We start from the raw sequence: 25,429 nt of genomic DNA on the forward strand, positions 1-25,429 counted from the left end.
ATTGATCCCGATCTATTGTACATAGTGTTTTACTGCTTTTAGATGTCTGTCCTTCCAGTTTTCGACCTTCATAAAATAACTCACAGCAGATATTACCACATTGCAATTTATACTCAATCCATCTACTGCACTAAGTTCTGAAGTGTGCAACATTCCTGATCAGTATATGACTTGTTGATATGAATAAATACATCAATAATAAAAATATCCTCTGTAAAATGTTTCTTGGAATTAGGTCTATGAGATTTAAAAAAAAATCATTAAAAACAAATCATAAAAAAATACAAAAAATAAAACCATTTGAAAGGTGAGTTTTTCCCAACAATTATGTTTTTTTCCTGGCTTTGTTAATGCTAATTGTGTGTTTGCCATACACGGGATTTCTAATCAATCTCGAAGAAATCTAGTGAACGGAGAGCAGGACGTGTGTGCTGTTACTCGCTAGGAATGCCCTGGAGTCCTGGTGCAAAGCTCTAGGTTTATTTTGCTTATAAATCACGTTTAGTTGTTTCTGTGCCACATGAAAGGGTCTTGCGCAGCGATACATCAAAGCCTGCTCTGCTTCACTTGTTCGTCAGACTCGTACCCCTGTGCACTGTGACTTAAGGCAGTCACCCTAGCAAAGATTACATGGACTAGCCTTTTTTTTGTGTGTGCGACCAGGTTTGTGTCTGAGACAAGGTAGCAGCGCGTGAGTGTAAGGCAATCACGAATTTGATTTTAATGAGTAACTTATAATCAATCACACATATTGGCCTAATTATCTTCGCATAAAAAAGTATAATTTGTCCTTCTATCTGGTATTCCTATGGTTGACCTAGGGCTACTGAGAGCAACACCGCACGCTGCAGTACGCTTTGTTTTAGGTCTCAAGAAATCTTACCACATTTTACCCTGCCCTGCGAGCCTTTCACTGGCTCCCCATTGAAGTGCAGGCCCAAATCAAAATTGCTTGCATTACCTACAGAGCGCTGCACTCCTTTCTAAACGAGAAACTGAAAATCTCCACAGCAGGGATTGGGAAATGCCCAATCCCTGCTACTGGAACCCCCATCTTTAGTCGAGAATGATACAAGAACCAGTCTCCCTCTGGAAATGCCACTAGAATCTGTAACTCTGCCTCCTTCCCTCTGTCTGTCTAACCACCTGCCTAGTAACCGTCAAAAGGGAACTCACGCTCCTCTTTTTTGACAGACATCTTTGTTAATTCACCCTCGATCAGATTTATATACTCCACCTCACTATGATCTGACCTACCCTCATTTTGCAACCCCACCACCTAAATCGATGCTTTTACTGTGTATTCCCCCTGCTATTTTGCTGTGACTTTTTTTGTGATAACTCCATTTCAGATTCAATTCAAGGAGAAGAGTGTATTTGAGGCAATCAGATCTCAGATTTTGGTGAGTGCCTTACACTGATGGTGACATACATTTTTGACACCAACAAACTGGAACACATGCCCCGACACATTTTCCTTACCTTTAGGCTGTCCACATCCATCTTATAGCCTTGAAGAAGACCCGCCATGACAATCATGAAATAAGCTGTCTTTAGGGTCGAAACGTCGGCGTTAACTTATTGGCTCAGTAAACATCGAGTCTCCTGGTTCTAAATATAATGCAACTTTTGGGCTTTACATGAGACATTGATTACAGTTGTACTGACCCCCCCTCTTTTGTAATCAATTGTAAATCTCTACTGTGAATATTTGTATATATTTTATTGCCACTTGTATATATCGTATTCAACTCACAATAGTCACTGAGCACTTATCACAATTGTCACATTTTCATTGTTGACAGCCTGTGAAATTGAGTCAATAAATGATTTGTTTGTACTCCATATGAATGAAGTGATATTCGCATGTGTTCCCATTGAAAATATCATAATGTTGTGAAGAAATTTGTTCTTATCCCCTACAGAACCATTGTAGTTTTCCTGTTCAATACCCAGGTTCTGAGGGACACAGGGTTTCCCCATTGTTGTTGAACATTATTGAGTGCAGGTGCATACCTGCTAGGGCATTCTGTTCTCATTTATCTGTTTTTTAGATTGACGTATACATTTTCCAAAAGAATATGTCGGATAGAGAAACACTAGCATATAGTAGGGAATACATAAACAAGCTGATCCAGGAACAGAGTGAATTTAACCTCTTGGGAGCTCCTTTTACGTCACTAGATACCACTCTTAATACCAAGCTAGCTAAGCTATTAAGGCCAGAGAAGAAATTGATTAGGGCACGCCTTCTTGGCCATGTACTTGCAAAATATTTACAGGCAAACATAATACCTAAGGGCCTACAGGTTAGGAACGAGCCTGCCATTTTCATTGATGTCCCAAAGTTCAGAGAGGGCTTCAGTTTTGTTGCTAACAATTGCTCCAGGCACTGGATGGTGCTTGGGGTTGAGACTGCAATAGAGTACGCAAAAAAACTCACAATAGAGATAGCCGAATTGAAAAAATAAATACTTGAGGATGGGACTTTATCAAACGCAAAAGAAGCACTAGAGCGTGCAGAGAAGGCCCTAGTAGAATTTAACACAGTGACGCTCAACAAAAAGATAGATAAACTTGCGAAGGACATAAGAAACTACGATAAAAAATGTACATATCCTTACCTATTAAACACATACTACGAGCAGGATAGTCAAGGTTTCTTTACCAACAAAGGAAGACAGGGTCCCAGAAGATTCACCACCTTCTCCGACTCTTCCATAGGTAGTGGCTCAGACACAGATTCAGAGCAAGCCTCCACCAGCCACCAAGGAAACCAGATTCCTAGATATCAAAACGACCAGCATTTTTTAGGCGAGGGTACCCGTCCATCCAGCAGGGGAGGCGGGGCACAACAGAACTGGGGAAGACAACGAGGATGGAACAGAGGCAGGTCCAATCAGAGGGGCAACTCCCGTGTTCGCTTTTACACACCCAAGACACACGGGGAGATTCACACACGCAGGAACACATACAGATGGTAACTGAGATAAGACATGGCATTTGCCTTACTGACGAACACTTAGCCATAGGTAACAATGAAAATGCGGTGAAGATGATAGAGTTGGCTTCCCCGCCATCCATGATTACACCCACTATCTCCAATAAAGCGACTGAAAACATTATATCTTTACAAAATGATTCTACTGAAATAATGACTACAACATCTGATCCTATTATTAATCTGTCAGACTGTTAGAAATGGGATTTCTGGTTGGCTGAGGCTTGCGCCAAAGCCAGGCAGAAACCACCACTCTAGTCAGGGCTGGGGAGTTACACGCCAAAGATAATCCCCGCTCACCCCCTTGGTAGCTTGGCACGAGCAGTCAGGCTTATCTCTGAGGCGATGTGTAAAGCGTTTGCGCACGCACCCAGCAACAACACCCAAGGCCCACCACAAAGGAAACTCCACACAAGGTATTCTATAAAAATAGCCTTTGTATTATACCAAACACATTAGATAAAAACACACACTTTACAATGTGCCAACAGGCACGGGCAGAATTTGCAAGGGATTATATATACAGGGGACAGGGCCACATGGACCACTGTCAGGAATTAGCACTTAGAACATAGCACAATCACCAATAGTAAACGTAGAACATAACACAAAGTAACTGTAGAGCACAACCAGTCTCTACTGGCGCAATAATGACCTCAGCGTCATCACACTAGCATCAGGTGTAAAACCTATCCTGCATCTATCACAGGGGCATAAATCACATTATGCAATTCTCATTGGTCTAACGCATTAGACCTAACCACCTAAGTATAACTATACTAGGGGCGCACATCGCACAGGGAAGTACATTCTCCCTACCATCAACCTACGCAGGTAAAACAACCTCCTAGGCAGAAATAACCACATTTAGAGGTATCAGACACAGGGGGCGCCAAACATACTATACACAGTACATTTCCTAGCACCCAAAAGCATATTAGAGTCCAGGTTGCACCAGAACCTAAACGTAGCAGCTGCCCACTACTTGCTGGGCAGCTGGGGACAAGCACAGGGCCTAAACGCTGCAGCTGGCACTAAGTGCTGCACAGCTGGGAAGGTCAGGGGCAAAGGAGTGCAACTCACTCCTAACTCAGACATGCCCCCCAAAGAACTGTGCGCCCAAAACGGTGCAGCTGCCCACTACTTGCTGGGCAGCTGGGAAAGTTACAAATGAGGCCTGGCACCACTGTGCCGCTTCAGTCACCCTCATGGACTCTATTCGGAAACTGCGCAAAACGTTGCAGCTGCCCGCGCTGGGGCGGCGCAGCTGGGGATAGAACACAGGGGCCCTGAAACAACTGGGCCCTCTGGGCCTTGCTGGGGCTCTTGACACAATATTGCCCCTGTTGGAGCCGCGCACGGGCTCTGAAACTAATCACTCCCCATCGTTGCAGCGGACCCCTGCAAAGTGGGACAGCTGGAGACTACTGCTCAACGTGGGGCAGCACGGGACCTCGGGACCCCCACAGGGGCCCTTAAAATAAATATCGCCACGTTGGAGCGGCCCGCTGCACAAACGGGGCCGCTCTGACCGTGTGCCTCTGCCAGGCACCCTTGAATGCGAGCCCAACTCACCTAGGCTCTTCAGCGGCAGGACTCCGGTCTCCGCTCTTCGCACGCGGTGGGGGCAGGCACCGGCAATGTGCCTCGAGCCCCCTCCGCCTTCAGTCTCCACTTGCTGGTGCCCGCGGGGCTCTCCCTCAGCCATGGGAGCCCCGCACAGGCAGGCACCATCACCTTCACTCCGGGCAGCTTCTCAGGCGGCGGCGTGCGCGGGACTTCCTTCGCAAAACCGGAAGTCCCGCCCGCCGCCAGGCACATTGTTGCCTGACGTCCGCCCTGGCCGCTATTCTGGCTGCAGCGGTGATTTCCTCGGTGGCAAGAGGGGTAGGCTCCCTCATATTTAACAAGATAAAGCGGGGTGGGCACCCGCTACTCAAATCACGGCAAAGTCGCGGGGTGGGCACCCGCGCACTTAAAGCATAAGTAAGCGGCCATGAGCGGGGTGGGCACCCGCTCTAATTACCAAAATAAGCGGGGTGTGCACCGGCCATGCTTGCATCACGGGGGAATCCCTAAGCTGGGGATTCCCTCTCTCCCTTCCAGCAGCGCCGCGCTGCAAATCCTGCTCGCTCCTCCTCTGGGTAAATTGGAATAAAGCGCTCCCCAGGCGCTGGAAGGCTGCATCCAGTCTTGACAAAGTAAAAGAACAAGCTAAAGGTCCAGGAAGTCCATCTGGCATCCAGGGGCTGGGCAGGGCCCAGGGAGGCACGCCGTCCCCTGGGCCCCAGCAGCAGCACGCCCCTGGTTGGTTCAAGTCAAGCACAAGAACATTTTTTATACACCAAATCCCTTTGTTCTGGGTTCAGGGTGAGGGGGAAAACCAGTCGCAGCTGGTTGGGGAGCACCCTTGATGTGCTCAGCCCCTCACTCTATTCACTGGCAGGGCTAGGGTCGTCAGTCGCACCACAGGGGGTGGAGCCAGCATTGTGTGGGGAAAACCCTGCCCTATTCAGGTCCAAGGTGCACTCCTCCCCAGCCATCAGCATGCTAATCTCACACTCACCACTGGGGCAGACCCAACCAGACTCCTGGAGCCAGGCTCACCAGCCAGCTCCAGCCAATTAAACGCCAGACACACTGCACACAGAAGTGCCCACTTCTAGAAGTGGCACTTCCACACTAGGTACATGCACGCCGCACACATCATCGCGCAGCATTCAATCACACGAGTCCGCACATACCAAACTCGGGCCTGCACACCCCACGCATCAGGAACTACTAGGGACACATTCATTCCCCATGCATTCCTATGGGAGGGCAGGCCTATCTCACCACATGCACTCAGAGCGCGCACGCACTTTACCCTGGGACACAGGGAAAGTGCGCAGAAACCAAAAATCACAACACCAAGTTACCAATAAAAAGCAAAAAGTTCAGGGGTGAACCTGCCAGAAGGGCCAAGTCCAACACAGACTATATTCTCTCAGATGCTGAGAAACGGATTCTCTCTAAAGGGTTATCCTTTGTTCCTATGGCACCCTTACAATCATTCAATGTGAAACTCGAGTTGCAGAGATTTTTTCATAAAATCAGATTGAAATATTATTTTGCTAAAAAGGAATATACTCCTAGCTTAAGTGCCACTACATTCAGACCTCCTTCGACACTCACCTCTGCTGCGTACTTAATGAGCCAAAAAATTCTGGCATATGAACAAATAGTGCTCCAAGAAACAATGGATCTTTTGAATAATCGTAGATTTATTAAGTACAATGTCAGCAAAGATGAGAATCAAGCATTGAAATCCTTGGGTGCAAACCAAAGGATTGTAATTAAGGCAGCTGATAAAGGTGCAGTAGTGGTTGTACAGAACACGCCAGACTATATAGAGGAGATAAGACAGCAACTGAGCGTTCGTACAAGTTACGTCCCCATACCAAGAGATCCTACTCTAGAAGTGTCTAGATTGATAAAAGAGCTCACGAAAGACGCCATATCCCAAGGATATCCAAGTCAATCTGAACATGACTTTTTGAACAAAAAGGAGCCAAGAATGCCAACAATATATACGCTCCCAAAGGTGCACAAGAACATGGAAAAACCACCAGCGAGGCCCATTATCTCTGGGTGTGGGTCTATCCTAGAACCCTTGAATCAATATCTGGAAGCGTTATATATTTGACGTGATTATGATTTGGACAGGATTAGAGGCTACCCTAAGAGACTTTGTACAATGGATCAACAGTAGGTCCACTGATATTCAATTTACAATGGCATATGACAATACGAGGATCAACTTCTTGGATGTAACATTTGGGGTAGAGGATGGGATACTTTATACTGACCTCTATAGAAAACCTACGGAGAGAAATACCCTGTTGAAATATGATTCATACCATCCAAGAAGCCTAAGAGATAATTTGCCCTTCGGGAAATTCCTTAGGCTGCGGAGAAATTGTGCCAGGAGATCTCATTTCTTTAAGGAAGCCAAGATCCTAATTGATCGATTGAAGGAGAGAGGCTATCCATTGGGACTTCTTAAAAGGGCAAAAAAAGCAGGCGTGGTATTGTCCACGTGAAACTTTGTTGCAAGTGAAACCCAAAACCACTACACAGGAGAAGATTGTATGTGTTACCACCTTTAACACAAGAAGTAACGAGATAAAGAAAATAATCAAGAAGCATTGGAACTTGGTTGCGAGTGAGTTCGGCACGACAGAGGTACCTATCTTTGCTTTCAAGAGAGGAAAAAACATAAAAGACTCCGTCGTTAAGGCATACCTGGAACCTCCAAAACCATTAGACATCAGGAGTCAGTTGAATTTACCATCATTATTGGGCCATCACAAATGCGGTAACTGTAAAGCCTGCGCCCAAACAATTGAAGGTACTACTTTTACACACCACACCAGGATTTATGACCTTCCACTGTACACGAATTGTAACAGTGTTAATGTCATTTATGCAATTCAATGCCCCTGTGACAAACTCAATGTTGGGCAGACAACGCAGAAGGTGAAAACTAGGGTGCTCCAACATATGAGCAGAGTAAGGTGCAAAGTTCAGGGTGCCCCATTAGTAGAGCATTTCATTGAAATTGGGCATCAACCAGACAGCCTCAGATGGTGGGTGTTAGAGAAGATACAATTACACCCAAGGGGCGGATCAGTCACCATGTCTTTAAATCTGAAGGAGTGTAGATGGACGCATGTCCTGAACACTGTAGACAATGGGCTCAATGAACAATAAGAATCTTATAGACAAGTGGGATTGTTGACAACATGAGATCTTGGGCATATTTATCTAAACATACCCGTTTTAATCCCCCGTGCAATACAGGTCGTATAATAGAGAGAATGTGATTTTACCAACATGATCTGGTCTACAACATGAGATCTCGGGCTTATTTATCTAAACATACCGATTGTAATCCCTCGTGCAACACAGGTCATATAATAGAGAGACTGTGATTTTACCAACACGATCTTGTCTATTAGTCATACAAATTGTCCGCATTTGTGGATATAAGTATCGTTTACAAATGTTTCATCAGACTTACATTGCTTTTTTATCTTTTATGATACTATATTTTTTCACTTTTGATTAGTTAAAGTGTCTGTTTGGCGTTTGATATGCTGAACTTTGCATTGTTGGCAAGATATATGTAAATGACGAACTGTTGTTACACGAAGTGTATTCTCTAAGTCGTTTGATGCACCATCAATCAATATCGCCTCCCTTTAAGCTCCTCAAGTTTTGTTTCAGAGCTGGGAGTACTAACGCGAGTATGCAATGTGAATGACGAATTATGTGTACACGACGTATTATCATATATATGTACCCATTAATTTATTGTGACAACTTTTGATCAGATAAATTGTCTGTTTCTCTTTTGTCATGTTTGAAATCCACTTGAAATCCACTTGCAATTGACATTGTTGGGAATATATGTAAATGACGAGTTGTTACATGAAGTCAGCCGATACACCGTCAATCATTGTTACTTCCCCATAAACTCCGAAAAATTTGAGTTACAGCTTGCATCGCATACGCGAAGTATGTAATGCCAATGAAGAATTTATTGCATGCGCAGTACTATCCTTTAAGTAATTCTTTGCACCGCTAATTTATGTAAAATTCATTCTGAATAAACATCACTGACACGAGCACGTCATGCGTTGTCTGACGTCAACCGGGTAAATCACCTTAAATAACCCGCGAAAGTCGGTCTCCCTCAAGACTGCCTTCGCTGAGGACATACCATTTGGTGAGCCGGCGCTGCGTTTAAAAAAAAATTGCCAGCTTATAATAACAGTTTAAAATAGAGTTTTTGCACTTGATCAAGCGTTAGGTTGCCATATAGACCGCGTGCTGATTTAATTTTAGAGGTCAAGCACCATGCTTGTTATCGCACAATTCCTCATTTACTTAGAATGCGGATTCAGGCTTTATGATCGATCAAGGATCTCTTATAGATAGATATCCTGCATGCTCACTGCTAAGTAGTATGGCATGCTAGGCGGTTTTAGATTGCGGAATTGTTTCTGATCGCCACCCAACTCTGGTTCATTATTGACTAAAGAATGTTTTTGCATTTAAGACCTCATTTGCATGAGACTTGTTTAACTCTGAAAAGTCTCTGCATTTCAGATCATTGAGCACTTGTAATTAGCAAACGTTTGCGTTTAGTTATGAACTTCACGAACGTTACACGTTGTTAACTTAATAAATGTCTAAAATCTAGTGCTATTTGCACTTTTAAGGGACCATGGTGTACGCTTAATAAGGCCGGTGTATATCCGTAAGTACTACTGGGCTGCTCACCTGTCGGCAGTCAACCAAGGGACGTATAGTGACGGTAATGACCCAGGTTACGGGATGGACAGATGGTTGCTCCCGGGTGGGAATTATGACGTCGCGCTTTACTCTAAACCTGGCAAACATCAGCTGACGGGACCAACGAAGCACTCGGTGCAAATATGGCACGCGGCACATCGTAAGAGACTGGGCAGCCTGGGTCATACAAAGGGGTTCCGTAGCTGGGACCTTATCGGTATCTCCCAGGTTAAAGACCTGTGGGGGCCCGAGGGGATCAGATCCTTTGCAGGACACATACGACCTGGCACACACAGAGTATTTCAGATACCTGCAAATAAGGCACTCCCTCCAAGCTAACATTTCACCGGGGACTAGGTCCCCGCAGGCCTCCCCACTCGAGGACAGGTTGCTCGATGGACACATGCCGGAGCATTCCATCTAGCTCACGTATAAAAAACTGATAAATAATCCTCCGGATCCACTCGAGTCCCTTAAGGAGAAGAGGGTGGCTGATGGACTTGAGATCGACGATGAGGAGTGGGTGATTGCTCTGGCATCCCCAAGGGAGGTGGCGATTTCGGCTAGGCTTTGGCTCATACAGCTAAACATATTGCACAGAGTATACGTCTCCTGCACAAGACTTCAGGCGATGGGGGGGGAGGGGCTCTGCAGGCGGGGCTGTGGGGAGGCTGGCTCTTTCTTCCATATTTTGTGGGAATGCCCTGGGGTGCAGAGGTACTGGAGGCGAGTTGTGTCCTGCATGCGGGAGGTGTGGGAGGTTGACATATGCCCAGAGGCAAAAAGATGCATATTGAACATTTGGGAACCCATGGACTTACCTACAAGAGGGAAACTCTGGGTCACACTTGGGCAAATGGTGGCGAAACGAAACATAGCCCGTCGCTGGGGTGCATCGACGCCGCCGAAATTGGCAGACTGGCAAAAAGACATGGATTGGTGCATGTTGCAGGAGAAGACTGTGTACTCGGCACGAGGGTGCCCTCGAAAGTGGCGGGAGGTGTGGTCGCGCTGGAACGAATACAGAGGTGACATCTGTGAGCCTCCGCAGGCCCGCCAGTCCGGCTTGGAGATTATTGAATGAACCTAGCCTGCCCTTAGAATTATTGTAAATGCGTATTGACCTGTACTGTCACTGTGTGGCGCCGATGTTGAAGCAACTATATTGTTTCAGTGCTATCTTTTGTGGCCTTGTTTTCTTGCAAACAATAAAAAAGATTTTTGAAAAAAAAAATAAGGCCGGTGTAGATGAGTTAGTCTTAGTCTCATCCATCTTCAATCATTTTTCAGAAATTGTGCGTCTTGAAAAAAGAAAACTGATAATTTATAACAGAGTCCTTAAACCTGAATCATACAAGGATTATTCTGGTCTCTGATTCCTATCGGGTAAGACCGAATTGTGATGCATACACTTCATATTTATATATTTATGTATCAATGTCAGTGAATGGGGAGATTAATCCTTCACCGTTCATTTCAGATTTAATTCAAGGAGAAGAGTGTATTTGAGGTAATCAGATCTCAGATTTTGGTGAGTGCCTTACACTGATGGGGACATTAATTTTTGACACCAACAAACTGGAACACATGCCCAGACACATTTTCCTTACCTTTAGGCTGTCCACATCCATCTTATAGCCTTGAAGAAGACCCGACATGACCATCATGAAATAAACTGTCTTTAGGGTCGAAACGTCAGAGTTAACTTATTGGCTCAGTAAACATCGAGTCTCCTGGTTCGAAATATAATGCAACTTTTGGGCTTTACCCGAGACATTGATTACAGTTGTACTGACCGCGTCTTTTGTAATCAATTGTAAATCTCTACTGTGAATATTTGTATATATTTTATTGGCACTTGTATATATCGTATTCACCTCACAATAGTCACTGAGCACTTATCTCAATTGTCACGTTTTCATTGTTGACAACCAGTGAAATTGAGTCAATAAATGATTTGTTTGTACTCATTATGAATGAAGTGGTATTCGCATGTGTTCCCATTGAAAATATCATAATGTGAAGAAATTTGTTCTTATCCCCTACAAAACCATTGTAGTTTTGCTGTTCAATACCCAGGTTCTGAGGGACACAGGGTTTCCCCATTGTTGTTGAACATCAAGCGATAAAAGCAGGAAATCCAGGCGCTGGAATGTCCAGTGGGGAATAAACAGTCTGCTAAAGGCTTTTTAGGTCGAGCCTAGCTTATGGGTGCAGTCTCGCTGGCGAGATTTAATGATTTAGGGTCAGTGTCAGTATCAGCTTTAAGCCCCGCCCCGCCCCGCTTTCCCATTGGCTGGCGTCACCGTTTATGCTAAACGGCGGCCAGCCATTGGGAAAGAGCACTTGCTGACGTACAGTTTTCTCTATTTGAGCCGTCCCACTTGGACTGGCTAACTTGACTTCCTCCTGTCGCAAAAGCTTTCTTATCTTTATGGGGCCTTGTGTTTCAAACACAAGGCCCCATAAAGATGAGAAAGCTTTCATGACGGACGAAAGTGAAAGCGGACCGTGCTTTACTGCCGTAAAGCGGGTGACATCCGGCTTGTTTTTGGTTTGTCCTAGAGGCTTTAGCTGTCTCATCAGCATTGTGTAGTTAAAAAAAAGAGATCTAAGATATGTACAAACTTCGGTTGGTCAAGTCATGCATATAAGAATTCATCGATTGGACAGTCCAACTGATATTCACGTTGCTTTACACCGTGAGTGAGGCATTTCCTTGAGAACATTTGCACATCTGCATGTCACTCACAGGGCGTTCCTCACACTCTGGATTCATTCTGCTAGAATAAAAAGCACACGAGAACGCGGTCTTCCTTCTACAACATTTCCTAGGGGACTTTTCTCCTTCGTGTTATGTGAAGCTGACGCTCGTTAGAGGCGCGCCTTCAGTATTTTTTTACTTCTGAGATTTCAGCGGGTGCGTTATTTGGGGGTTACCAAAGCCGAGTGCCAAAGTCTGAAAAGTTTTAAAGCAGTGCTCAACCCTCCCTCCCTGGCTGGACGCCGCAGCAGCAGGTGCTCATCAGGGCTGGGGGCGTAGTTAGTGGGGGAGGCGGTGGGAGGGAGGGGACAGCTTCAATCCAAACATGGCTCCCCCGACAGGACCCAAAAATAGTTCACCAGCTTGCAGTTAAGTCGGAGGCCGGACAGGGGCCCTGGATCTGCAGTATTACGGTAAGAAAGAAGCGCCTGCAGGGGGTTTCGGTTTCCTTTCGTGGAGCCCTCGGCGTGTTTCCAGTGGAGGCGAGGGCATCAGGCAGCGTCCCTACGTCCAGTGCAGTGTTTGTATGGCTCCCTGGCAGGGGTGTGCAGCCTAGACGGTGGCCTGTGGTAGAGCTCTACGCATGCAGTTTGAGAATTGAGCGGTAAGCATCGCCCTTGCAGCCATATCATTGGACCAGGGGGGGCGGGACGGGGCTCAGTCCATACAATATACAGCTGGGTAAGGAGTGCTTTGTTTCGTGTTCTAGAATTTAAGAGTTCAGGGCGCTTCATGCAATTGTGCTCTGGGAGCTATTCTCCGCTGAAAAGTCCAATACAGGTCTGATGTCGGGTCCGTGGTCTCTTTACCTTCTCAGATCCAAGAGAGAGGGAGTGAAAGAAAGAGGCTAGACAAACAGGGATAGATAGATAGACTCGCACACATGAAAAGAGAGGGGGGACCAACAGGTAGTTAAAGCATATTCTCGCTCTGATGGCTGGTGCAGTACACAGGGATGGAGAGATCCAGATTTGTCGATACAGTTGCTGTGTTGTGCCTTGGTTGCCGAAGCCTCATGGAGAGACGGGCAGCCTGTACACCAACAGGGGCGTGACTATCAAATGTGCAGGAGGAGCAGTGGCACCAGGGCACAGGCCTGCATCCCAGTTATGGCTACTTTTGTATACATTACCACGGGGACAGGAGGGCCCATTTTCCTTGCTTGCTCTAGGGCCTGTTGCAACATTGCCACGCCACTGCACGCGAGATACACGTTTAGATGCGTGTGTTTTTGGACGGTACAGTGCATCATGGGCCTTCATACAGCAGGTGATGCTGTTATAAGGGTGGGCGTGCGATGAACCATCGTCGCTCTACGCATCCCACGGCGATAGTGGCCATTCTTAAGACTAGTCTGTGATAAAACGGGCCAATATCGGCGTTGTGTGGGCCCTGCGATGTGCCAGGAGTGCGGGATGCCCGCATCAGTGGCTGGTCCCTTTGAGCTATCCAGGGTCACGGCCTCCCACAGAGAATGTATAAACTGTGCACTCAGCTGCCCTGAGTGCCGACGGAGGTCATTGTCGCATTCCTGGAGGCGCCGCTCTCCCATTCCAAGGCAGGCCCGGGGGTCCTGCGCTCTGCCCCCAGGCACGGCGCGTGCCCGCTACCTGGTGCGTTTCATGCTTCTCACCTGTGGTATAGCCAAGGTAGGGCACCCCACCCCACCCACAGGCCACATTCCTAATGCAGCTTACACAAACTGCAAGTGTTTGTTTCTGTTTATTCTGTGACCATTTGTAGTTGTGACATAAACTGGCGCCTCCGAGCAGTGGTGGCCTCGCTCAGTGCAACTGTGAATAAAATTTTAATAAATGAACAACCTCAAATAATCCAGAGCTAGGGCAGGGGACTGATATTTAACCCAGAAATAAAACAGGATGTCGTTTCATTTCTGAGTTGTTTTATTATTAATATTATCATCAGATATATAAATTTTTATGAAGCGCCGAGGCAGTCCGGAGAGACACCAGAGTGCTTTAAACTGACGAGAGGGCAAGCAAACATTAGTAATTGGGTTCAGATTAGACGATTACGAAAACATATAGTAGCCAAGTATACATCTTGAGAGACAAAGGCATAAACAAGCCTTAGTCACCTGCCCCTCAGAGGGAGGCACTGGTAACCTCAAGAGAGAATGGTCAGTGTAGGGTTTTGGGGAGCTGTGAGCATCAGGCATCTGGGAGATGGGGTGATGATACACAGGGATGGTGTCCCAAAGCGAAGCCGCAGATGCCTTTAGAATGATGCTGTAGCCCCACACACAGATGTGGAACAAGACAGGGGCATGAAAATGCCCGCGGTTGACACTTGGGAGTGGGTTCTCCTCTGTGGAGCCGTCCCCCTGGCCTGTGGGCTCATCTGGCAATCTCTCTGTAGACGCTCGGCATTCCCGGCCACTACGAGAGTCCTTGCGATCTGGTACTCCTGTGTGAGGAAAGTCCTCCAGCCCCAGGACTCCTTCTCTGCGTCTGCACCGTGAGAGGCCTCATCCCTGCCAGCCTATCGCAGAGGCCTCTAGAGACAGAGCTCCCTTCAGTGACTGCTGGGTTCCAGCAGCTGCCAGGATTGCTGTGGGAATTTCACCCAGTTACCCACCAGTATCTGGAAACCCTAGATTGAAATGCTTCAACTGACTTCTGGGTTCCAGCGGCTACTAGCAGCGATGGAAATTACACCCAGTTACCCGTGGGTAAAAGGAAATCAGAGACTGAGCTACCTGCGCTGAATTCTGCATTCCAGCAGCTGGGGAAGTATCACCCAGTTGCACGTGGGTACCCGGTAAGAGCTGTCTCCACCGAATGCAGAGTTCCAGCAGCCGTGGAAATGTCACCCAGTTACCCAAGACTGAGCATCTACTCAGACTTCACCCACCCCGAGACTAGGAAGCCTCCAGCGGCTGCTTGGCCTGAAAGGCTTCAATGCGCTGCAAGTAGAATGGAATCAAGAGGAAATAACAGCACCGCGGTATATAAATCCCTCATCTGAAAGAACCTGACAGTCAGAGTGACCTTGAGAATAAAGGCCCACTGCTCACCACTCTCTGCTGTCCAGTCCCAACTCACAAACATATCACTGCTGCCACGTCGGTTTGACATGTTGATGCTGCGAAACTGCTCTACCCGAAACTCAGAACTTTTTGCATAAATGTTTGAAAACAGGAATTTGTTGAAATAAATTTAAAGTGGTGGGCACTCCGGAAGTGGTGGCAGCAGCCAGTCTAATCCAAAGGGGTCCTGTTTAGGTCTTGCCAACAGACTGCTTTAGCCAAGGAAGTAGCCAGACAATTCAAATATCCCCCACTTTGAACCAAGGCTGTTATGGCATTAAGCAATTGAAACAAGTCATTACGATCCTCCCCAGAAGAGCTCTCTTATCGTCCATCCAAGCATCTATCCGTTCATCCACCTGCTGATATCCACAATGTCATCTTTACATTCTGTTTTCATTAAATCTATAATTCAGTCTTTCACCATTCCGTCCTTCTGCCCATCCATATTCACACCTATGCATCCATCTCCAAACCTATTCATCCTTTCAATCATCCTTCTCTTCATCCACCCTTTCACTCATCCATCCTTTGTCATCTATCCTTGTACTCAATCTAGCCATTTTTCTTTTCACCCTTTCATCACCCATTCTTTCACTCAGCCGTCCATTCATCCATCCTTTTGCCCTTCCTTCCACACAAATCACTCAACCATCCATCCACCCTTTCACTCATCCATTCTTTTTCATTCATCCATCCTCCCTTTCACTCACCAACCAGTTTCTCATCCATCCGTTCTTCCAATTATTCTTTCACTCATCCATCCTTTCCCTCATCTATCCTTCTATCCACCCACACTTTCAACCCATCTGTCCATCCTCCCTTTCACTCACCCACTAAGGGTAGAATGTTCTGAATTAAACAAGCATTGGCATAGCCAATAGGTCTCGCCTTTGGGACCTTACAAGTGTTTAGCCATGCAACAGTTGATGTTGTTGCACCAAGGATATTGTACTGCATAGCTAAATACTTATAAAGGTTCCAAAGGCGAGACCTATTGGCTATGCCAATGCTGGTTTACTTATTTCATAGTGAATTTATGAGCGTTTGTATAGAGCATGGGCACCAATAATTTGCTCCCACTTTCCACAGTGTACATTTTCTCTTGTTTAGTTGCACACTGAATATAGAAGCACCACATTTAAATACATTACAATGTTGTTTACAAACATAGTTCCTTTCATTAACAGTTTGTAAGTTTGGTAAAGCGCTGCTTCCCAGCGAGGTTGCTACCGAGCAATGAAATAACCTGGCACCAGTGACGGAGAGTACACCAGATCAGGTTGGACATGATGCGATACTACCTGGTAGGCATATGCCTTTTGGTGCACAAGGTTTATATTCTTAAGGTGTATTTGTTTGTGTGGTAGTTCACAGCGCCTAGCAGTACTTTTGGCGGTCTGGGCCCATGAACCGGCTTTGGAGAAGTGCACTTGCCTGCTAGCCCCAAACTAGTTATAATAAAGTACTGGGCCAGTGTAATTCCCACAGCAAACAGTGGGTGCTGGTACGATACAGCGGTAGACATTTTTGGCAAAGTGGTGCAGTGGAAGGTCACCATGAGTGCAGTGTGCCAGGCAAGTGAATATGTCAGAAGTACAGCTCCCACCATAGACTTTAAAGCCTCTTGGACAGCCTAGGAGAAGAAGTGATTACGTTTTCAGCTGTGCAAAAGGGAAAGTGTGTGTGGGAGGGGGGGGAAGGCTGAGGTCTACTGCCAGCTTCCTAACTTGACTTTGTGTGATCTCGACCAATTCCGGGCATCAGTTTGCCTCTCAAGTGAGCAAGGGAGTGCATTGAGGCACCGTTAATGCATTGATTGTACGGGCAAGGCTCGGCTCAGGGGTCACACAAGCAATTTTTGGCAGAGGCCTGCAGACAGGTAACTGCAACCCTCTAAAGTCAGCATGGTCATGGCCAAGCGCAACATCGCAAAATTCTGGGATGAAATTAACCCTTCCAAAATAGCGGAGTGGAAAGCGGACTTAGATTGGTGCCAGCAAGCAGAGCAGACTGTATATAAAGCCAGAGGTTGCCCGCGGAAATGGGTAAAAATATGGGGCCCATGGAAGGTATTTAGGGGAATGTAGAGAGGGACAGGGGGAGGGGTCTCCATCTCAGGTGTTGTACTTACCTATCCAATCTGTTATCTGCCAGGTTTAAATGCTGATCTGTAATCAAAAAAACTCCAATTGTTAAATGTGTAAGACTGTATTCTACCCATTTTATTGCTGAGCATAAGTGAATAAAAAGATTTTTTTTTTTTTTTTTTAAAGTCAGCATTGTCTCGCAGCCACGGAGAATAAAGTATGTCCACCATGCACAGGTTTTCTGGAAAGCTGGCAGGAAAGCCATGCTGCCCTCAAGGAGACATCCAGAGAAAAGAGTGCGGGCGGGTAAGGTTAACCCTTCCAATAAGCACAGGAAGCATCAGCCTGAACATGTGTTTGATGGGGGAAGATGGGGCAGCTAGAGGCCCGTGCGGCGAGTAAACAGGAGCAGAGTGAGCCTGCCAGAAGAAATAAGGCTGCAATAGCGTGCTGAGAGGAGGAGCGCTTGAGAACTCCTGCAGCTAACAACCTCTCGCTAACACACCGTGGAGATAGGAGATCAGCGTGGATGTTGGTGTGCCTCCCATAGTTTCTCCCCCCAAAAAAACATTTCGTAAAAAAAAAAATCACGCGCACAGAAAATGGAGTTGTGGAGAGATGAGGGAGGTGGTTAACACGGACAATACGGGGCGGGAGCAAAGGCAACACAGACAACGTGCAGCCCTCTGAGATAGGAGCAAAGCTGTGAACACAATCAGGAAACTAACAAAATAAGCTGAGGCAAAAAAAAAAAGTAGTGCACTGACCTTATATATGGCCGATCGTGACATAATCCATGTAACAGGGTCAGTCTCCAGGGTGGGAACAAAACAGCCAAAAGGCAGGACACACCTGAAGTATTTACCAAACAAACTAAAGGAATTTTGAAAAGGCAGGCCAAGGAATGAAAGAAAGTGATGGGCATGGTGAAAGCCAACAAGAAAAAGATGCAGCAGGTTGAGAGACAGCGCATATACGCTGCCTATGCTCAACTTAAAAAACGAAGGAGGACAGGGAGAGTTTAATACCCCTAGGAGAACCAGACCCAAAAAAAGACATGTAAGGGAGGAATGGGCGTCCGAAGGGGGGGGGGGGGGGCAAGGAGGGGTGCTCGCCCCCCCTGGAGCGCCCCTCATTGCCCCCACTGCGGACAAACATGCTTTTACGGATGCCTTTTGTCCATAATTCTGGGCTCTGCAGGGAGCAGAGTTGTTCCCTGCCAGAGGCCTCAACTCCCTGATGGGGCGCCTCGCACTTCTCCTCGCAGCCCCTCCCGCCCATTGTCATTCTGTCTGTGGCTGACATACAGAATGACAATGGCCATTTCGAGCTGCTACAGCATACTTCCCACCAGGCCCGGTTTTAGAGGGTGGGCCAGGCCCACCCCAGACCATTAAGAAGTGAAAAAAAAAAATCACTCTAATGTTTCACGGGGGTATGAAGTCTCGTGGGCTGTACCTCATTGTTTATTTAAATATTAATACCATTGACATACGTTAGTTTCAGTCCTGAGGAGTGATATGAAATTCTGCGGGGATAGTAGCTGCTTAGATAAACAAATGAACATCACAGACATCGTGAACACTTTCACTCACGCTAAAGAGACTGCAGGCTCCCATCACAAGGTTCCTAGGAGCTGAAAATAGTGATGTAACAGAAATGTATTCCAAAGGATGTGTCCTTTTCCCAGAAAAGGGAGTACAAATGTGTACACAATTAGAATACAGATTCACTCGGGGTATGCTTTATTTTCTTCCCGCTTTGAGGCTATTAAAAACTTGCAGCATTCCATGACAAATAAATTAATGGAAAAAGTTAACAAAATAAAAGTCTTATCTTGTCATTGGCTAAATGAAAGAACATTCTATGCATCGTTACATTAATTAATACAACATTCATATGTATGTTGATGGTTTCGAATGATTCCTTCTGCAGGGACCTATGGGTCGGGCTACTGGAATAATGCGATTGTGCCGATGCTGTGTTTTTCTCATATTTATTCATTTGCCAAATAATCTGCAGATTAAAAAATATATATATATTCTAGCTCAAAAGCTACTAAAAAAGCAGCAACATGTCCTCACGCACAGTGGAAGATACTTTACAAAGGTTAAGTGGTTACCTTTTTGTAGCTTATTGCTATAGTTTGGTGTTAAACCGGTACCAATCAGGTGCATTCTATGCCCAGACAGTGTTAACAAGTGTAAAGTAGTCAAAATAATTAAATAATACTCACAAAATGTGCAGCATCATGCCGCATAATTTACCTTTTCTTGCTGCATTCTTTAGTCAACCCGGACCCATAATTTAGCCTTCCCCTGCCACATAATTCCAGTGGCCCTGCCTACGTGTAACAGGTAAGACACTTTAATTATTCTCAGCATGGTCACCTCAGGATTTTATTCTTATGAGGCTGATAAAATGGGTGTCTCATGGTCGAATAATAGGAACTATTGTGGCTATATGTAAGGCTCCCATAAAATGGAATGGCCAAAAGAAGCAACATCTCAGACAAAAAGACCTGGACAGACTCAAAGCCAGATGGGAGAACAAGAGGCCCAATACAAATGGATTAAAGGAGGGGTTCCAGGGGGATAATTTTAGGGTTCAGGGGGGTAATTTTAGGCTTCAGGGGAGGTGTGGGTTTTAAGGGGCTAGGGGGGTAATTTTAGGGTTCAGGGCAGGTATGAGTTTATAGGGGGGCAGGGGTAATTTTAGGGTTCCGGGAGGGTATGGGTTTTGGGGTGCCAGTGGGATAATTTTAGGGTTCATGGTGGGTATGGGTTTTGGGGTACCAGGGGGGTAATTTTAGGGTTCAGAGTGGGTATGGGTTTTGGGGTGCAAGGGGGACATTTTAGGGTTCAGGGTGGGTATGGGTTTTGGGGTGCAAGGGGGGACATTTTAGGGTTCAGGGCGGGTATGGGTTTTGGGGTGCCAGGGGGACAGTTTTAGGGGTCAGGACGAATATGGGTTTTGGGGTGCCAAGGGACTAATTTTAGGGATCAGGGAATGTATGAGTTTTAAGGGGCCAGGGGGGTAATTTTAGGGTTCATGTGTGCTATAATTGTTGTCCTGTTTCAAATGCAGAATTCACCACTTTTTTTTCTCAGCTTGGCCTGGAGCATTACCCGATCCCGATTGTCTGCCATTTTAGCCCCACCCCTATTGATTAACATTAGCCACGCCCCTTCATTTGCCAGGTTAGCACCCCCCTGGAAAAATTTCTGCGGACACCCATGAAGGGAGGCAATGTACAGAATTTCCATACAAGTCGAATATCAAGAGGCATGTTTGACCTAATAGTATGAATGGTGTACCACGCACTTGGATGGTGTACCATGCACTTTCACAGGAAAGTCAGAATCTTTCAAGAGAATGCAAGACTATCATGCATAACAACACAAGTTGAGCAATCCAACAGAACAGTTATGCACTCATAAGGACCTACGCTGCAGGTTTCAACCTTTTCTATATTCGAAGCAACATCAGTTCAATGCAAATCAATAACAGCTACAAATAAATATTTATTTATTTGTTAGGTGCACAAATCATCCCCAAGGAGATCTCTTGGCGCCGAAGCCGTCAGATACAGGTCACAATTCCATGCAAAAGATTGAACAGCCATGTCTTTCGAAGCTTCTTGAAGGGGATTAGATATGAGCAAGAGGAAATAGGCATGGGTAGCCGATTCCAGTGTTTGGTAGCCAAGAAAGAAAAGGAGCAACCACCACATCTGGCTGTATTGATAAGTTTGGGGCATAGAAGTAATATATCACAGGATCTGAGCCGGATACCAGGATATAAGGCTGCAGTTTGTTTTTAAGATAACATGGTTGTCTACCGTGCAGTGATTTAAAGACCAAACACCTAAGTTTGAAAAGTGCATGCTTTTTTATATGAAGACAATAGAGGGAGCGTAATAAAGGTTCAGATGGAAATCACGGAGGAAGATTACAGACAAGGCGTGCTGCCATATTCGGTACCGCATGAAGTCTGGAGAAAAGGCCTTCATTCATTCAGACCATCAGAGAATTTCAATAGTCCAGGCGGCTCCCTATCAACGCCTGGACTAGGGTCTTCCTAACGTGCAGAAGGGCCCAATGAAAAGCCTTCCTAAGCATGTGCATGAGGTTGAATGAGGTTCCAGAGATGGTTTTAACATGTTCATTCATAGAGAGATTATTGTCCAAGAAGACACCCAGATTTTTAACCAATTTTTATGGAGTCGGGGTGATCCAAAGATTGTTGGTCTGAAGCAACTGTTGTGAAATATCAATGCCCATGCTTGGCTTTTTGTCTGGAATTGCCTTTGCACAGCACAAGGTGGACACGAGCAGTAGGGGCTTCAGTCATCTTAGGTCAAAAACCTAGTGGACCAGACCACAAAGGTTAATTATAGCTCATAAATACTTTCTACATAGACGGGAAGATGGCGGATATACAGAAAGCCAGCGTAATGAAGCTGTCCTTCATGAATAATAAACTGCATAGACAAACATGGGATGATTTACTGTATCAAGTTTTCGCGGACGAAAGTATGCAACATTCTTTATTGGTAAAGGAAAAAAATCGAAAATCACATTCTCAAAGGGCTATTACCACATTTCTAACCAGGACTACTTTTTGTACTGCTGCAGTTGATACTAGTTAAGCTAAGAATCGCTACCAACACAAAACATCACGGAATTGAGCTGGAAATATCTGCTCTTCTCAAACTTGTGCAGCAAATTCCTCCGGCTATTTCTTGTTGCATTTATTTACTCAAAAAAACTGGTCTACACAGCAAAAATTCAGCATCTATGGACATGTACAACAACTACTGGCAAAGCCAATTTGCCTCTCTTTCGGATACTGTACAGCATTTCAATGGCCTACTTAATGCTAGCTGCCAACAAAATGTCACTTACCCATTAATAAAATTTGCAGAATCTATTACAGGAAATGTAATTAAATCTGTGGCAAGCGAGGACTCTTCAAACTGTAGGCCACAGGTGTAAATTCTAATACCAACTAGACTTTTTTAAATTGGGTAGAGGCAACACCCATTATCTTCAGAACCATGCAATCTCAATAGGCACAAAACTCAAAGCAAAAAATATATTATAGCATAGTTATATTTCTTTACAATAAAAATTACTTTTGTTAGAGGATACCAGTGAAGGCTGCCTTGTGAGCAATCCAGCTTAACTGCAAGCATCTCTGCCATTGGATGCCATGAAACCCTCCAGTCAAAAGCTCTGCACTGTGGTTTGATCACGGTGGTAGAAAATTCTCTCTTTACTGTATGTGGCATAAAATGTAGAACTTTTTTTGTCTTGCCTGAGACAACGCATGCGGTGTCAGTTGCGAGACATTTTGTTTACTTACAGTCAGGGCCAGCTTTTGACATGGGCCGGCTGAGCCCAAGCCAATCTCCAGACAGGCGTATGAAGCTGTCTGCATTAAAGTCCAGCAGACATCAGCATCCCCCTTCTTGGTTCAAACGATTCAAATTAAACTGCATTTATTTTACTTGCCACATAGGCTGTGTTATGCCCCATTAACTACCTCCAAAATGCCCTCACCCCCTGCCATCATGCATCAACACCACCCTCTGCACCACCAAAACGTGGGCACTAGCATGATCGAGCTAAGAAGTCAATCAGTGCTTTGAAATGTGAGTGACCTTGGAACACAAAGAGCACTTTTATTCTTTAGCTGCAGGAAGGGCGCCAAATTTCTTTCTGCCTAGAGTGCTATCCGAGCAAGGGCAGTTCAACTTACAGTAGGCTTAGAACCCACCCTTGCATACCACTGGTTGGCTTCATTGTCACTCATTTCCTTTATTCTCTTTGATTAGTACGTGCCAGCTTCATTTCATGTGTTTTCCCTCCCCTATAACATGGCCCAAGCACTGCTTCCTTGCCCAGTGTCCTTCCACTGTTTCTGCCGGTCACCTCCTCTCATTTCGCTCCACTGCTTGCCCCCTCCAACCCCCACACTGTTGCTTGCCCATATTTTTTGCTTTGCCCCCACATTCCCTGCCCACCTCCGTGTGCTTTGCCCTCACCATTCCTGTCCACGTTACTTTGCTTCCACCAGCCCTTTCTGCCGTCCACGTTCCTTTGCCCCCACCATCCCTTCCCACCAATCATGTTGCTTTGTCCTCAGCCCAACTACACACTGTTCAAGTTCCTCCCTGAACCGACCAACTGAAAAGTAGAACAAGTTGAAAAAAACAATGCTATGACGCTTGCACTGCTGAACACATACAACACCTTTTCACCTCCCACACCTGCCAGCATGTTGCCTCCCTCCGTCTGTCCCTCCCATCTGTGAGGACTGCTGCCATGCCCTGTCGTCAGCACAAGAAAAAAAAGCATTGGCAAAGCCCATAAGTTTTGCATGGGCGAGACCTATTGGCTTTTCCAATGCTTGTTTAATAAGGCTACATAGGGAGGAGGAGCCTAGCGCGCAACCAAGATGGACGCGTAGGCACAGAGCTCCTGAGACCCTCGCAGCCTCCCACGTCTATCCTGATCACTATCCTGTTATCTTGAAGGGGTAACACGGGCGAACTGATGCTGAGGTGGCTCCCGTTCTCGGACTTTCGATCGGACTTCGGGAATTGTGCCTATGTGGCTTCCAAGATTGAGGCCAACACCGTGACGCCGCCCCGAACTCAAGTTGGCATCGTTCCCGAGTTGCAGTTGAACAACAACGGGCCTGGATCTTTGAGTTGGCTCGCCACTTTAGTTTCACTTTCGGTCTCGATTCTCCTCCGCGAGTCCGGTAGCGGATGTGCGCAGAGGGACTGTAACTGGACTGCGATCGCTGGCCTGAGGGGACTGCCAAACACTGCCTGGTGCGGCCTCCCCAAGGAGATCCCAGCGCCTCACAGCCTGCGCTGGATTTTGCGGTTCAGCTGAGTAATGACAGGCCGGTCAGACAACGACATGCAAAAGTCTAGAGCGACCCGGAGAGGCGGCTATGTTCAAACTAACAACATGGATCGCTACGCACAACAGAAGGGATCACTCGGTTTATCGAGTGGACCCCCAGATGGGACCAAGGAAGGCTCGTCTTCCTCGACGGAATTGACAATACAGGACGTCATGGGTGCCATTGATGCCATGAAAGTTGCTGTCGGCCAACAATTTGATTCCTTGGCCCACAAACTGGACACTGTGTTGATCGATGTCAACCTGGTTAGAGCGGACTTGTCGAAAACTAATGAGAAGGTCAAATCGCTGGATCTCATGACTTCAAGCCTGACTACTGACGTGTCTGGCCTCCAGACTGAGGTCCACAACCTGCGTACCTCCAACGATCTCTTTGTCAAGAGACTGGAGGATTTTGAAAGTAGGGCCCGACGGAACAACGTGCGCATCATCGGTGTGCCGGAACACTCGGAGGAGGAATCGACCGCTCTATTTGTGGAAGACCTGATTTTGAATAAACTTGCACCGAAAGGATTGAGTAAATATTTTATGGTTGAACAGGCCCACAGAGTTCCGGGAGGTAAACCGAAGCCGGGGGCTCCATCGCGACCCATCATTGCCAGGATCTTTAACTTTAGGGACCGGGAGGCAATTCTGCAGACCTCCCGTGTGAATGGCCCGACGAAGTACGAGAATGTGGATATTAGCTTTTATCCAGACTTCGCACAATCGGTCCAAAAGCAAAGGATGAGCTTTCTGTCTGTTAAGCGGCGACTGAGGGACATGGGCCTAAAGTATTCTATGCTCTTCCCGGCCAAGTTGCATGTTGAATTAGAAGAACGGACCAATTTTTTGATCGGCCCGAGGCGGCTGGACACTGGCTGGACACTCTGCAACGTCGCCGTAATAATGATGAGCGGACCGCGGATGAGGGTAGCGGACCGGAAGGATGACTCAAGTGCTGATTCCTGGACGGGATCGTGTTCACCTCAAACTTTGGTTTGCTGTTATTGTATTGTGTTCTCTTTCCTTCATAAATTTGGGGGCTGCGGAGTAACTGGTGAGGCTCTTCCTCCTAGGGGGTTTTTCTTTTCGTAGAGTAGGTTTGATGTTGGGGCGACAGGCACACTGCAAGTTGGGGGGGCTGATTGGTCTTGTGCAGGGGTGCAGGGTGCGGGGGGGTGTGACGGGAGTTGGGTGGGTGGGGGTAGAGATGTGGGATGGGGGTTGTTTCAGTTTAATACAAGGCAATTGGTTTTCTGTTTC

General features: G+C 46.4%; 1 protein-coding gene across 1 annotated transcript in view; it reads right to left on the bottom strand.

Moving 5' to 3' along the window:
• Window positions 1-25,429, bottom strand: part of PPP5C (protein phosphatase 5 catalytic subunit) — a 407,441-nt gene that overhangs the window by 356,224 nt on the left and 25,788 nt on the right. The window lies entirely within an intron of this gene.

Source organism: Triturus cristatus, chromosome 9 (assembly GCF_964204655.1).
Source record: "Triturus cristatus chromosome 9, aTriCri1.1, whole genome shotgun sequence".
In the NCBI taxonomy this organism is placed as follows: domain Eukaryota; kingdom Metazoa; phylum Chordata; class Amphibia; order Caudata; family Salamandridae; genus Triturus; species Triturus cristatus.